Here is a 15,980-nt window from a genome sequence, read left to right as displayed (position 1 = left end):
CCAGCGGAGGGCAACGAAAATTATTAGGGGGCTGGGGCACATGACTTATGAGGAGAGGCTGAGGGAACTGGGCTTATTTAGTCTGCAGAAGAGAAGAATGAGGGGGGATTGGTAGCAGCCTTCAACTACCTGAAGGGGGGTTCCAAAGAGGATGGAGTTAGGCTGTTCTCAGTGGTGGCAGATGACAGAACAAGGAGCAATGATCTCAAGTTGCAGTGTGGGAGATGTAGGTTGGATATTAGGAAAAAGTATTTCATTAGGAGGGTGGTGAAGCACTGGAATGGGTTATGCAGGGAGGTGGTGGAATCTCCATCCTTAGAGATTTTTAAAGGCCCAGCTTGACAAAGCCCTGGCTGGGATCATTTAGTTGGGCTTGGTCCTGGTTTGAGCAGGGGGTTGGACAAGATGACCTCCTGAGGTCTCTTCCAACCCTAATCTTCTATGATTCCTACTCCTTTTGAAGAGAATAGCATAATTCCCATTGACTTCAATGAGCACAAAATGGGTCTGAAGGACAGTTTTGAGCTGGAAACGGTTCGGAGGTCAGTAGAACTGCGACAGTGGATGTTGATGAATTTCCTGTTCATGTGTATGTGTGAGAAAGCAGGGAGCAGCACAGTGCACATTCCTGAGGGAGGCTGTAGAAAAGGGAAGTGCAGTGGTTAATTATGTTTAACTTTACAGCAAATAAAATATTTGAGAGCTAAAAGAAAAATAATAATCAGCCTCACTGTTTTAATTGCAAACACTTGTCGATAGGAATTCAGGAAAGAACCTAAAGTTCAGATACAGTACATTAGTCACAATCAAACAACCATCAATAATTAGTAAAAATAGCTGAATTTTGTTACAGTCCACAAAGTATCTTGACTAAAATGACAAAGAGAAGCATTCCACTTTTCCGAATACAAAGATGTTTTCATAATTAAGTTTTTAATTGCTCTGACTTGATCACTCAAGGACATTTTCAAGGACAGACGAGTCCTTGCTGATACCTCCTTTTGATTGCATACAATGGGACAGATCCTCGGCCCCTGCTAAAGCTACCCACTCCTTTCCAGTGACTCAGGTGGGCAAAGAGTAGGATTGTAAAGGGCCAGAGCATACAGCCAAAATAACTGAGAGGAGCCCTGAGACTTAGAGCCACATTTTCCCATTCCTCAGCTGCTCCGTGTAAGCTTGCACAGCTGAGGATCTCATCTGGCCCTCTATTCATAGCCAATTACCACGAGTGGCTACATCCTGCTTTCACTGACTTCCATGATAGTAGGATCAGAGCTGTAGACACTTCAGTTGCCATACGGATACATCTAAAATGAATGTATGCTATAATAAGAATATAGTATAAATATTTTCAAGCACTGGGAAATCAAAATATGGACAATTACATGGAATTATCTTAAGAACTGCCTTCAAATTATTATTCTTATAAAAAGTCATTTCATAGAACTATGCAGACATGTAGGCAAGCACAGCTGTGAGCTTAGTTATAGCATCATAGATATAAAATTGTTGGAACAACATACAGATAGTGAGCTACAACGCTTAAAGAGGGAAATTCATTTTATGTATAATTAAAATATCAAATTATCGAAAAAGTATGTTAGATATTTTAAAAGGGATTCATTCTGTTTTTGGAGTTAACCCAGGACATTATAATCTATTTATCAAATGATTTCTATTAAAAAGGAACAGTGCATTTTGCAACTGTAATTACCTTAACATTTATTTGTGTTCTGATACTGTAATTTTCAATGTAATGACATATCATTGCCATAAAATCAAGCAAGATATTGTATGCACCTTAAGGTAGGGGAAAATGTTTTCCCCCTTTTAAATAAAGAATTAACTATAAATGGGGTGAGTAATTATTTCCTTTTCACCAGACTTTGTTGTAAAAATTACAGCTCGAGCCCTATATAAACATAGATTCATAGATACTAAGGTCAGAAGGGACCATTATGATCATCTAGTCCGACATCCTGTACAACACAGGCCACAGAATCTCACCCAGCCACTCCTGCGATAAACCTCTCACCTATGTCTGAGCTATTGAAGTCCTCAAATCGTGGTTTAAAGACTTCAAGGAGCAGAGAATCCTCCAGCAAGTGACCCGTGCCCCATGTTACAGAGGAAGGCGAAAAACCTCCAGGGCCTCTTCCAATCTGCCCTGGAGGAAAATTCCTTCCCGACCCCAAGTATGGCGATCAGCTAAACCCTGAGCAGATGGGCAAGATTCACCAGCCAGATACCCAGGAAAGAATTTTCTGTAGTAACTCAGATCCACCCCATCTAACATCCCATCACAGGCCATTGGGCCTATTTACCATGAATATTTAAAGATGAATTAATTACCAAAATCATGTTATCCCATCATACCATCTCCTCCATAAACTTATCGAGTTTAATCTTAAAGCCAGATAGGTCTTTTGCCCCCACTGCTTCCCTTGGAAGGCTATTCCAAAACTTCAGTCCTCTGATGGTTAGAAACCTTCGTCTAATTTCAAGTCTGAACTTCCCAATGACCAGTTTATATCCATTTGTTCTGGGGTCCACATTGGTACTGAGCTTAAATAATTCCTCTCCCTCTCCGGTATTTATCCCTCTGATATATTTATAGGTATCTTAAAGATATCGGTCAAACACTTAAGCCATGTCAAAATATATTTTAATCATTGTTCATAGATTGGAAGGGTCAAGCCACTGGAAGGAGCTGTGCTGAAAATACAGTTGTGTTGCTCTTGCATTCTTTTAGAGCCAAATCCTTTACACATGTGAGTAGTCCTTACTCATGCAAATAGTGCCATCAAACCTATAAGTGTTCTGGGACCCTCTGAACTCAGTGGAAGAAATATTCCCATTGATTTCAACGTGCTCTGGCTCAGGATAAGAGTCTGCAGGATTAGGTCCCATACTGTTAGGTTGACCTGTGAAAAAACAAATGTGAAAAAACAGGACATGGGGTGGGGGGCAGTAGGCGCCTATATAAGAGAACGTCCCAAAAAATGGGATTGTCCCTATAAAAACAGGACATCTGTTAACCCTATATACTGAGGTAATTGTAGTCCCTTTAGTTGGCTCAAACGACCCTTCCTACCAGTACCAACACAGTAACACAAGGGTCTGAATAAGCATGAATGGGACATCGGTGTAAGTGCAGGGTCTAGAGAAGCCTGCAGGATATGGGAATTAGTAGTTGTTGTTCGCTGCTATTTTTATTTTATTTTATTTTATTATTATTTATTTATTTTATTATTTTTATTACTATTTATTTGTATTATCATAGCATCTGGGAGCTCTACTCAGGACCAGAACCTGATTGTGCTAGACGCTGTACAAACACAGAACAAGAAAAACATGGCCCCTGCCCCAGAGAACTTACAATCTAAGACAAAGATAACAGAGGGATACAGATGGACAAATGGAGGAATACAAGGAAACAATGGTGGTCAGCATAATAGGCAGTGGTCTTAAGACACCAGCAGCCTTAGATGAGGCATCGGCATATTCAAGTATACTAGTAGTCTTCTAAGAAATGTATTGTCCTGCTTGTATTCACACTAGAAAAAACACCATAACTAAATAGGGTAGAGAGAATATATATCTTTGAAATGGAAACTTTTTGTTTATTGAGGGGCTGTGAGGAAAATGGGATGAGCAAATTCTACTGTTCTGCAGATACGTTGACATATGTAGTACCAATAAAACAGTATGGTATGAAGCATATAAAGTAAGCACTGAATTATGCCACTGTCAAATAGGAATGTTCTGAGCACCAGAGAGCTTATGTTTTGGACAGACACACAGTTTTTTTAATATTGGAAAAGCGAACTGAAACTGGTAGACGGAGAAGGATAGTTTCAGGGACTGACAATGAGTTATAGTTTTTGACCTCTAGGTCAGAAATTTATACCTAGCATAGGACAGAAGTGGCTGAAATGCATCCCTCATATGGCTGTTTATGGTTTATTCGAAATGTATCAGTGTCCTCAGTCTAGTTGCTATTGACCCATTTAGGAGTGTAAGTCTCATTCAAAGCACTTAACCACTTTTGAAAATTTCACTCCAGGTATCCAGATCACCAAACCATCGATCACAAATGGCTCCAATTTATAGTGGCGTTCTCAGTTTCAACAGAGACACCAAGAAGTAAGAGGATTTGGAAACTCAACTCATTTCTCGTGCTGGTTGCCTTCTCCCCCCATTCAGGGATGTAGCTATATTGGAAAACTTGAAGTATATGCATTCTGTTCAGAGAAGAAATAATGGCCTTTTCCAGGGCATCAGCATCTTTACTAAGCATTAAATTAACTTTCTTTTTTTTAAAAAATCACGATTGGACCCTAGTACCTAGTTATGTAGTCAAAACGTTAGCAACTGAGCTTCCCAGCCCCCTTCACATTAAGGGAATGACACAAAGGCACCAGAGTGAGTGATCAGCATCTGGCCCAAGGTATGGCATTTGTTTGCTTTTCTGAGCTGAACATTTCTTTTAAGTATTGTTTATTATGAGGATTACATAATAATTGTGTTGCATCTAAGCAATACCTCCAGGAAGGGAAAGATTTTATAAATAAATGGTCAGACTCTGATACTATTACTTATGTAGAGTGATGAATGGAACTACTCACAGAGTAAAGTGCTACTCAGCATGAGGAAGGATGGCACAATTGGGTCCAGAATTATAAATTTTACATATGTACATTGCAAAGTGATTTTTTAAAATCATACAAGCAAGATTTTTTATTTTTAAACTGTAGCAGTTCTATAATAGAGAATTCTCCAGTGTATTTATACTTGGGTGAGGATACTAATTATCCAATTCAGATTTCCATGACAACCATCTTACTTTTGTCCCAGGTAGAAGAGACCAAAACAAGCTTAAAATGTTGTTGTACCTCATTTATGTATATATAAACTTTTTAAAAATAAATGACACTATAAGACAAATTTTTAAAATGTACACTCAAAACAATGAGTCCCTAAGCTGTCATGGCACGCTTTTTGGAAACACCTTATGGCACAATAGCAGCTTGGCACTGGTGATGCGTTTCAGAGAAATACCTAACATATACTGACTAAATTAGACCCTTCTTAAAGTACTGTATAACAACTTCAGAGGAGTCTAAAATATGATTGTGCTACTGCTTTCCTGGAAGAGTATAAATTATGTATATGGGTAGATACATTAAATAGAGAATATAGTATAATCAAGATGTGCACATTACCTAGAGTTTGAGCCAGTGTCCATTGAAGTCCAATGGAAGGACTGGTATTTGTTCCCTTGAAGAAATATATGGCCTTGCTTTTGTAACCATATGCTCCCTTCTCCTGAGCAGGGAGCTGCTCTCTTTCATTTGTTTATGAAGCACCTAGCACCATTGTACTAATAAACAATTTAAAATAAACATCTTTGAGACACCACACAGTATCCATCCTTTAAAGGATTGTTTTGGGCACAGTACTGTAGAACTTCTGTATTTTTCTTCATGCAGTACTGAAGCCGGAGAAAAGTTGCATAAGTGTTAGCAGCATTGCAAATGTTCTGTGCAAAACATCCGTTAAACAATTGCAATCAGTCGGAAATGATAGTTCAATTGCCTAGTACAAATTTTACTCATTTTCTCAGAACTGTTGGTGCCTTAAAAGAAGACTAAAGACTGAGTAACAAATTTTCAAAGCAGTTGACTATTTCATGGTTAACTGGGTTGAGTCATCCTCAGGGAAACTGTAGACAGTAGACAGAATTGTTGATAAAATAATCCACAGTACCTGCAGCTGGTTTAGCCTTGCACAGTGCTTCTTTGTTCAGAGCCTCTTGCTGGTCTGTACAGTGCAAAGCTTTAATGATAAATGAAGTAAATCCTTCATGTGTTTTACTCGACCTTGAAGTACAGTCACTGCTTTTACTATTAAAATGATAGTTCTCAGATACATTAGGTTAAGGATCATATGGATTAGTAGAGATTGCTACCAAAGGACTGTATGGCTTTAGGATTATTTTTCTGTAAAAAGTATAACATGGAACCATTTTCTAGAGATTTATTTGGAAATCTGTGTAGTTTTCCAATATTTGCTGTCATTATCCATGTGTGAAACTATACACATAACTGTTGGCAAAATAAGCCAACTTGACAAGTTGCACTTGGATTTTAGAAGTAGTAGGGAACTAGATTTTCTTACACTGTACAGACCTGGAACATTGAAATCCCACCTCTCCTGCAGGACTGGATGTATTTTGTTGTTTGTTTTTTTAACCAGAATTTTTAACAAGAATTCAGTATTATTCAATGCAAATCCCTGCAAGATTGATGTAATTTTAAAATACCAGGACTATAAATCTGAGATGATATAAATAAATCCAGAATTGATATTAAAATCTACTAAGGGGTTAGATAAATATTTACATTTTCAAATAGGTAAATATTATTTCAGGCATTTTTAAAATGGTTATGAAAGGAGGCATTTGATTGGCTGGTGAAGATTCCATGTATGTGTTACCCAGTATAACCACTCAGGTTGAGCCTACTTTAAACCAGTCACTGAAAGTCCCATTACAGATGCTGAACAGACTAGTACTGGCACCAGCAAAACTCCCATAGAATCATTAATATACGTGTGTTTCTTCATAATTTTCTCCATGGTCTTAAGGGCTCTCTGTTCTGTGAGCTACTGACAGTACAGTGGGAGTTGGAGATATTCTTTGTTTTGCAGTATCAGGCTCTGAGCAGTTATACTAGGTGATAAAGGGATCAGACCTGCAGTCTGTACAAAAGAGGAACTTCTGTTGACTACAGTAGGTGTTTTGCCTAAGAAGGACCAAAAGATTTGGCTTTGTGTTTCATGAGAGGAACTGAAAATATAGCTAACATGCCTACAACCTTGCTAGTTTTAAATAGATGAAAGGGAAGAAAAATAATGGATTGTCTTGAAATATAGTGTGGACCATGAATATTTTGAATAATTGACTTAACTTAAAGATGCCAGAAGAAACTTCTAATATTTCTCCAATATGGAACGAAATCTTTTGTATTTAAAAACCTATAAAGGTCCCATTAGCAGTGGAATCCAAACTGTAATAAAGAAGATTTAATATTTTTATTTACAGCATATTAAAAAACAAACAAACAGAAAGATGTCATTAAGTGGTCACTTTAGTATACTGTATGGTAACCTGATTATGGCACACAAATAATGACAAAATATAAAAATCATAGCTGAATCTATGTAACTATTGTAACAGAGATAACAGCGTGACAAAAATGTGAGACAAACTGTCTTAGCAAATTTGCAGACTAAACAAGTCTGCTCTTAACAAATGAAATATCTGTCCATTCATTTGTATGGAAATGGTTAATTCCATGTCTGATATCTAAATATATTGAAATATTCCTGTGTTTTACAATATGGAATAAAATTAGGTTTTGTTATCACTGGGAAGCCTACACATCCTACTGTTTTATCTGATTTTATTTCATGATTGCATGGGCAGTGTTCAGTTATTCATGTTTTAGAGAATATAGTTGTAGCGCTGGCATTATTTGCTCTGCAATGTGCCTTATATCAGGAAGAAAGAAAAATAATTTTGCAAAGATTGAACTAAAAACAAATTAAGATTTTAAATGGGAGTTCAGTTCTTATGCGGTACTAACAAAACCCATGGAGGTAGATTGCTGCAGAACTCCTATTCCAGTGGAATTTAAGAAAACTCACATACACAATTGATCATATTTCAAAGTAATGTGACTTATAATTTATCACGACTGGTGAATAAATCACGTGTCCTTATCAGAGCTGCACAATCAAAATATATTTTGAATCAAAATACACAGATTGCTTTTCTTATATACATTGTGACACCCATACATGCTGGTGTCAAGCTGCGCTGCCATGGCTTCCACAACTGATGGCAGCTCACACAACCAGAACTGGGTGGAAAACTGTTTTCTTGTCCTAAATCGGGATGAAAAATCAAAATCTCAAAAATGTTCATGTATCAAAAGTACCCGCCCCCCCGGAAAAAAACCCCTCAGTTCCAGTCAATTGAAACCTTTCATTTTTATTTTTATTTTTTGGTTTTTATTTTCTTTACCAGCATTAACTTAAATTTTTAAACAAAAAGTTGTTGTTTTGAATCGAAAAACAGTTTTTTTTTAAACACCAAAACAGAACATTTCAAAACTACTTTTACTTTTTTTTTCAAAATGGGAAACTCCTCAAAACGGACCCTTTCCCAAGACAAGTTTCAGATATGACAAATCAGCGTTTTTGACAGAAAAACATTTAATCACATTGTTCCTGACCAGGTCTACCCACAGCCCACTTTAAATGGCACATCCCGCAAAGGCTGTATTTCTGCCCTAAGCGCCATGGGATTAGCGGATAGGAATGTCATCATCTGCTGCCTTCCCCTTCCCTCCCACACAGATCCTTGGAGCCAGAGAGCACCCTCTGTGTGGCTGAGGGAAAGGGAAATGCACAAATGGGCAAGATCTACATGTGGAGAGGTCTCACAGTTCACAGATACAAGGGACACAATCTGGTCTACAGATTTGTCAATCTTATTTAAACAAATTCCCACTGGCATACCAGACAGAGTATAGCTGGCCAAGAAGCTTGAAATGATGTGGGTTTCAGGCAGGGCAAATCTTGCCATCCCACCATTAATGTCCACATTGACTGAGTAAGGAATACAGGTTTTGAGAAGAAATGTTTCTTTTATCACATTTTTAGAATTCATCATCTCAATAACTTACATTAATAAAACAGTGAGATGCCATTAGGTTTCTATGTGATGGAGATAAATTTGGGTCTAATACTTTGCTAGATACAGTTGAGTTAGTTATGTTTTCTGTTAAATTTGCATAACTCTCCAGAGATCTCTAGAGCAATATGGGTGTAACACAGAGCAGGATTTGTTCCTTGGTTTTTAAGGAAGTATCAACTGCGTAGCACTAGCAAGCATGAGCTACTCTTCCGTGCTTCACAGAAACCTGCTTTTTCTCATTTCCAAAACCTGCATTTACAGAGGCTGTAACCTTTGCAATTCCTGCTTCACAAGCTGAATTTTAATGTTAATTTATTTCGGAAATATATTCAACATTACTTTACAAATATCAATTTTTAAAGATTTTGAAACTACCAAATTGCTATGAAAATGAGGGCTCAGAAGGCAGAACAAACAAAATTCATCCCTGGAGTTAATGGAGTCACCTGAAGGATGAGTTTGGCCTGCTGTTTTCAGTCAGGTATGTGCTAATTTGTTCTTGTTCAAGGTAATGGACTAGGTACACTAAAGCTGTTGCACCAGTTAGGGATCATTATCTCAAGTGTCTTGCATTTTTCATTGGAATGGAGTGGCTCCTAGAGCCGAAGTAACCTGATGAAAGCAGAAAGCTCCACAACAATTATAAATACATCATGGAACCATATAGCCTGTTCAAAATGGGGGAATGGATGTGGAGACACTAAAGAAATGCATGCATGATTTGTAAAATACTGATCAGATGCTTCTACCTTTTACTCACTGGGCCTTAGGCATTAGCTTATGGAGAAGAACAGTTTAGCAGCAGGCTTGGACCTTGAGCCTAGTACTATCCTCTGATACATCCTGTCAAAAGGAGTGGTGCATGCATGTTGGAGGGCAGAATTAAGGCCATTATTTCACTGCAAGAGATGATGATCATTTTAAGAAACATTGGGCCAAATGTATTCTTGGTGAAACTCCACTGAAACCATAGAATCATAGAAATGTAGGGCTGGAAGGGATCTTGAGAAGTCATGATGTCCAGCCCCCTGTACCGAGGCTGGACCAAGTAAACCTAGACTTCTTCCTGATAGATGTTTGTCTAAACTGTTCTTAAAAACCTCCAATGATGTGGATTCCATAACCTTCCTTGGAAGCCTATTCCAGACCTTAACTATCCTTTCAGTCAGAAAGTTTTTCCTATTATCTAACCTAAATCTTCCTTGCTGCAGATTAAGCCTGTTACTTCTTGTTCCCACCTTAAGTGGACATGCAGAACATTTGATTGCATTCCTTTTTATAACAACCCTTAAGATATTTGAAAACTGTTATCAGGTCCCTCCTTAGTCTTCTTTTCTGGAGATTAACTGTACCCAGGTTTTTTTTAGCCTTTCCTTATAGGTCAGGTTTTCTAAACCATTTATCATTTTTGTTGCTCTGCTCTGGATTCTCTCAATTTGTCCCACATCTTTCCTAAATGTGGTGCCCAGAATTGGACATAGTATTCCAGCTAAGGCCTCACCAGTGCTTAGTAGAATGGAACAATTACCTCTGTGTCTTATATACAACACTCCTGTTAATGCACTCCAGAATATTAGCCTTTGTTGCAACTGCATCACATTGTTGACTCATATTCAGTTTGTGAGCTACTATAACCCCCAGATCCTACTCCATTATACAAGTCATTAATGAAAATATTGAATAGTACTGGACCCAGAACTGGCTCTTGTGGGGCCCCATTAGTTACACCCTTCCAGTTTGACAGTGAACCATTGATAACTACTCTCCAAATATGGTCTTTAAATCAGCTGGGCACCCACCTGATAGTAATTTTGTCTAGATTACATTTCTCTTGGTTAATAAGGATTTCATTCTCCAAGGCTTGCACTTTTCCTGAGTACTAAATTCATTAAATTAATTCAGAGAAAACAATGTATATAAATATTTTAAGCCCGTTTAGTGGTTGGTATAACTTGCCTGGCTTTTCTCTGAGCCATCCCAAAAAGGGAAAACAGCATTTACAAACAAAGCAAGAATCTTCCTCAAAATACACAGGTCAAGGATAAATGGAAGTTAATCAAGATTTTTAATTCAGTAGCATTACTGGTCAATATAGACACTAACCTACTTTTATAATGTGATGATCTCTGATCATAGCCTATTATTTTTCCACTATATTATATGCTGATCCAAATTCAGAAATGCTTGCTTATGTTTTTTATATCCGTTTATGCTGGTATAAATTTGGGTTATGAATGTAAAGTGACCCTCACTGGGCAGCAGTAGCACAAAAAGGCCCATTTTCACCTCACTAATAAAACATAAAACCCTTCAATAAGGAAAAAATATTAAATCAATGATTGAAATTTGGTAATAACATTGCTTAGCTCACTTAACTGTATAAATGAGAATAGCTGATTGCAGCTTTTCATAGATAAAATAATGTGTTGTGGTGGTGGTTGTTTTGTTTTATTGTGGGTGGGATCAGCTGGTTGAAACCGTGGCATGAGCAAGCTGTTCATAATGACATACCTTAAATAAAACTGAACAAACCCATTCTTTCAAGCGGTGTTTCTGCACTGCAGCAGAGCACCAAAGTGAACTGAAATGGTGAGAGTCTGAGCTGGGGTAGTCTGCAAGTCAATCACACTTAATTGGCCTAATAAATAAAAACATACCTCAGTTATAAAATTCCCACCTTCACTGTCATGTTTTCATTGATTAGTTCCTTCTCATTTACCCAACAGAGAGACTGTTTTGCACCAAGAAGTGATATGTTTTGGATACCATTCACTGCCTTGCAAAGCCGAGTTACTAATTATAGTAACCTTTCTTAATTCAGTGGTACTTTAGCAGCAGAGTGAGACTAGCATGACTTTGCGCAGCAGTTAGCGCCACTTGTTATATATTAACTGAGAAGAGTTAGGAAAATTCTTTGGGGGGGGGGGCAACTATTTGCTGTTTGTTTTAAGCTTAAATGAGACATTAAAGTCCCAATTCAACAAAGTAGTTAAGCACACATCTAGTCCCACTGACTTTAATGAGACTTTTCCTCTGTTTAAAATTAAACACACACTTTGTAGGATTAGGCCATTGCGCTCAGCACCTTGCAGGATTGAGCCCTTGTGGCCGTTACACACCCACTGACTTCATTCAGGTTGCGTTGGATATAACAGCCTGATCCTGTACTAAAGAAGTCAGTGGGAGATTTGCCATTGACTTCAGTGGCATCAACATCAAGTCCTAAATGAGCACAGATTTTAGCCAGGCAGAATTAATCAGTGACTGAGGGTAGGAGGATTGAGCCTCATAAAAATAACAAAATTTGCTGAGCTTAAAAGCCCTTTAAAGGCAGCTTAATGCCTGCTCCTACTGAAGTCATGACAGGACTTCCATTGACATTCCTGGAAGCAGGATTTGGCCTTATGTGTTGTGCTGTATCTGCTGAATCTCTGTAATTTTTTGAAAGGAAAAATCATTCTTGTACAGGATTTCTTCAATTAGTGTCTAAATAAGTGTGCAGGCACCAACTGGATGATTTTGTTTGAATGTGTCTTGTGTTCTGGGTCACTTAGGGTTTGGACTCAGCTGTGCCTGGCCTTAAATAAGTGCACAAGTTGAGGCTCCTTGTGCAAATGCAGGACACAGTGGCAGTCCTAGTTTCTAGGAAGCACAAAGAGAACACAGTTTGAGCCAGTGCCAGTGCTTGATCCCCAGAATTGGTGGGGAGGTAGCAGGGGCAGAATTTCTTACTCCTTACTGCTGAGATTCAGAAAAGAATAGCTTAAAGGTGATTTCTTGCTTCTGTGGTCTTTCTAAACAAGAATGGTTTACTGAATCAGGGTCTAAAGGCACAATAGAACCCTTACTGTTTACTGAAGGAATTTACTGAAATTATATGACAGGTTTCAGAGTAACAGCCGTGTTAGTCTGTATTCGCAAAAAGAAAAGGAGTACTTGTGGCACCTTAGAGACTAACCAATTTATTTGAGCATGAGCTTTCGTGAGCTACAGCTCACTTCATCGGTTGCATACTGTGGAAATTGCAGAAGACATTATATACACAGACACCATGAAACAATACCTCCTCCCACCCCACTCTCCTGCTGGTAATAGCTTATCTAAAGTGATCCTCAAGTTGGGCCATTTCCAGCACAAATCCAGGTTTTCTCACCCTCTGCCCCCCCCACCCCCACAAACTCACTCTTTTGCTGGTAATAGCCCATCCAAAGTGACCACTCTCTTCACAATGTGTATGATAATCAAGGTGGGCCATTTCCTGCAGAAATCCAGGTTCTCTCACCCCCCTCCAAAAACCACACACACAAACTCACTCTCCTGCTGGTAATAGCTTATCCAAAGTGAGTACTCTCCCTACAATGTGCATGATAATCAAGGTGGGCCATTTCCAGCACAAATCCAGGTTTTCTCACCCCCCCGCCAAACTCGCTCTCCTGCTGGCAATAGCTCATTAAGCCTTGCTTAAATAGAGACTGGGAGTAGCTAAGTCATTATGCAAGGTAGCCTATTTCCCCTTGTTTTTTCCTACCCCCCCCCCCCCCGACGTTCTGGTTAAACTTGGATTTATGCTGGAAGTGGCCCACCTTGATTGTCATGCACATTGTGGGGAGAGTGGTCAGTTTGGATGAGCTATTGCCAGCAGGAGAGTGAGTTGGGGGGGGGTGAGAAAACCTGGATTTGTGCTGGAAATGGCCCACCTTGATTATCATGCACATTGTAGGGAGAGTGGTCACTTTGGATGAGCTATTACCAGCAGGAGAGTGAATTTGTGTGTGAATGGGGGTGGGGGGGTGAGAAAACCTGGATTTTTGCTGGAAATGGCCCACCTTGATTTTCATGCACGTTGTAAGGAGAGTGCTCACTTTGGATAGGCTATTACCAGCAGGAGAGTGAGTTTGTGTGTGTGGTTTTTGGAGGGGGGTGAGGGGGTGAGAGAACCTGGATTTCTGCAGGAAATGGCCCACCTTGATTATCATATACATTGTGAAGAGAGTGGTCACTTTGGATGGGCTATTACCAGCAAGAGAGTGAGTTTGTGTGGTGGGGGGGGTGGAGGGTGAAAAAACCTGGATTTGTGCTGGAAATGGCCCAAATTGATGATCACTTTAGATAAGCTATTACCAGTAGGAGAGTGGGGTGGGAGGAGGTATTGTTTCATGGTGTCTGTGTATATAATGTCTTCTGCAATTTCCACAGTATGCATCCGATGAAGTGAGCTGTAGCTCACGAAAGCTCATGCTCAAAAAAATTGGTTAGTCTCTAAGGTGCCACAAGTACTCCTTTTCTTTTTGAAATTATATGCAAAAAGAAAAGGAGTGCTTGTGGCACCTTAGAGACTAACCAGTTTATTTGAGCATAAGCTTTCGTGAGCTACAGCTCACTTCATCGGATGCATACTGTGGAAAGTACAGAAGATGTTTTTATACACACAAACCATGAATAAAATGGGTGATTATCACTACAAAAGGTTTTCTCTCCCCCCACCCCACTCTCCTGCTGGTAATAGCTTATGTAAAGTGATCACTCTCCTTACAATGTGTATGATAATCGAGGTGGGCCATTTCCAGCACAAATCCAGGTTATCATACACATTGTAAGGAGAGTGATCACTTTACATAAGCTATTACCAGCAGGAGAGTGGGGTGGGGGGAGAGAAAACCTTTTGTAGTGATAATCACCCATTTTTTTCATGGTTTGTGTGTATAAAAACATCTTCTGTACTTTCCACAGTATGCATCCGATGAAGTGAGCTGTAGCTCACGAAAGCTTATGCTCAAATAAATTGGTTAGTCTCTAAGGTGCCACAAGTACTCCTTTTCTTTTTGCAAACACAGACTAACACGGCTGTTACTCTGAAAACTGAAATTATATAAATGTGTTAAAATCAATAAAGGCAAAAGTTGTATTAATACTTTAAAACCTTGCATTGTTAACACTGTGACTAATGTATTGGTTTTGTGCCACAGATTTGTAAACAAGTTCAAATATCTTTGAGAAAATCTGTATGTTGCTATTTATCTTGTTGTACCAGTCAATAGATGTTATTGCATTTCTGCAATTTTAAAGAAGTACAGGGCTATAAAAATCAGTTTCAGTTGTGAAATTCTCAGGGCCATCATCATAAGTAAAGTACTTTTAATTTGGTACTTTTCTTTAGGAACAGAATACATACATACTTCAACCACTTAATTAAAACTCAGAGTGGGTTTTATTGGTTTGGGGTTTTTTAGGTCAAAACTGTTTTTTTCTTTTCTGTGGTGAAATATATAACACTATATTACTGACTTAGACTCCCTTAAAAGACACAGATTTAAACTGGCGTGAGGGTTTGAGAAAGTCAGTCTGATAAGCAGGCTCGGGATTTTTTGTTTTGAGGGTTTTTTGTGTTTTGTTATTTATTGCTTATGTTAAAAAGTTTGATTTTTAGGGAGAACTTAAAGTCAATGAAAAATAAAAACAAGGAAGAAGTTAGGCCTCCAAGAACTTCATGAAGTAGAGGAGAACTGATTATAAAAATAGCCTCTGAAAAAAAGATTCTTACTGATATATTGAAACATATCAAATAAATCTCCCTGATAATGTAACCCCATGGGCATATACTGTTCGTATATTAACAGGTCAAATCTACATAATATATAGCTGCTATACAGGGGTCTGATTTTTTTACTAGTCAAGAGCAGACACACTCTTGAGATCATGAGGTAAGCAATGGGATTACTGTGCATACAATTGTTGTATAGAGAAACACTTTCACTGACAATCCGTTTCCTTAACAGGCTCATTACCTGAGCACAAATCAGAATCATTATCCCTTCCCTCACCCCATGCTGAGTCATTATCAGGTTCCCTGCCTTTCTCCACAACTAATGTGGCTGGAATTCAAAAGGCAAAGGCACTGTAATGTCCTAACACACACTGAAGTGCTGAACAGCTGCTGCAAGTTCTTAAGTTCTTGCTATCTCAGCAACAGATTGTAGTCTTGCACTGTCAACAGAGAGTGCTCTATGGAATGTGCTGCAGTCTTGTACCAACGGGACTATCACTCAAGACGAGAGGGTAAATCAGTCCCCATACCCATTCATTTCTTGGCGTCTCTGCAAGGACAGCTAATGAAAGGGCCAATTAGTGGCCCTTGATATTCATTTTTGTTCCTTGAGGATACCTGTTGAAGTTATTTCACCCAGGTCACCAGAAGATAATGACTTTCAGTCAC

At 38.7% G+C, this 15,980-nt stretch overlaps 1 protein-coding gene across 50 annotated transcripts in view; it reads left to right on the top strand.

Annotated features, from left to right (window-relative positions):
- Positions 1-15,980, top strand: part of MBNL1 (muscleblind like splicing regulator 1) — a 197,511-nt gene that overhangs the window by 105,689 nt on the left and 75,842 nt on the right. Inside the window, exon 1 of one of the 50 annotated variants that reach the window (XM_037909360.2) lies at positions 4,088-4,453. The exons of 48 other annotated variants lie outside the window; for them this stretch is intronic. The gene's annotated coding sequence lies outside the window, so the exon portion shown is untranslated. Of the gene's footprint in view, positions 1-4,087; positions 4,454-9,223; positions 9,249-15,980 lie in introns of those variants that run through there. One more of the 50 variants, XM_037909361.2, reaches the window with a different exon arrangement.

This window comes from Chelonia mydas, chromosome 9, assembly GCF_015237465.2.
Source record: "Chelonia mydas isolate rCheMyd1 chromosome 9, rCheMyd1.pri.v2, whole genome shotgun sequence".
Lineage (NCBI taxonomy): Eukaryota > Metazoa > Chordata > Testudines > Cheloniidae > Chelonia > Chelonia mydas.
Note: the sequence above shows the minus strand (reverse complement) of the source record. Positions and strands in the feature narration are given on the sequence as shown.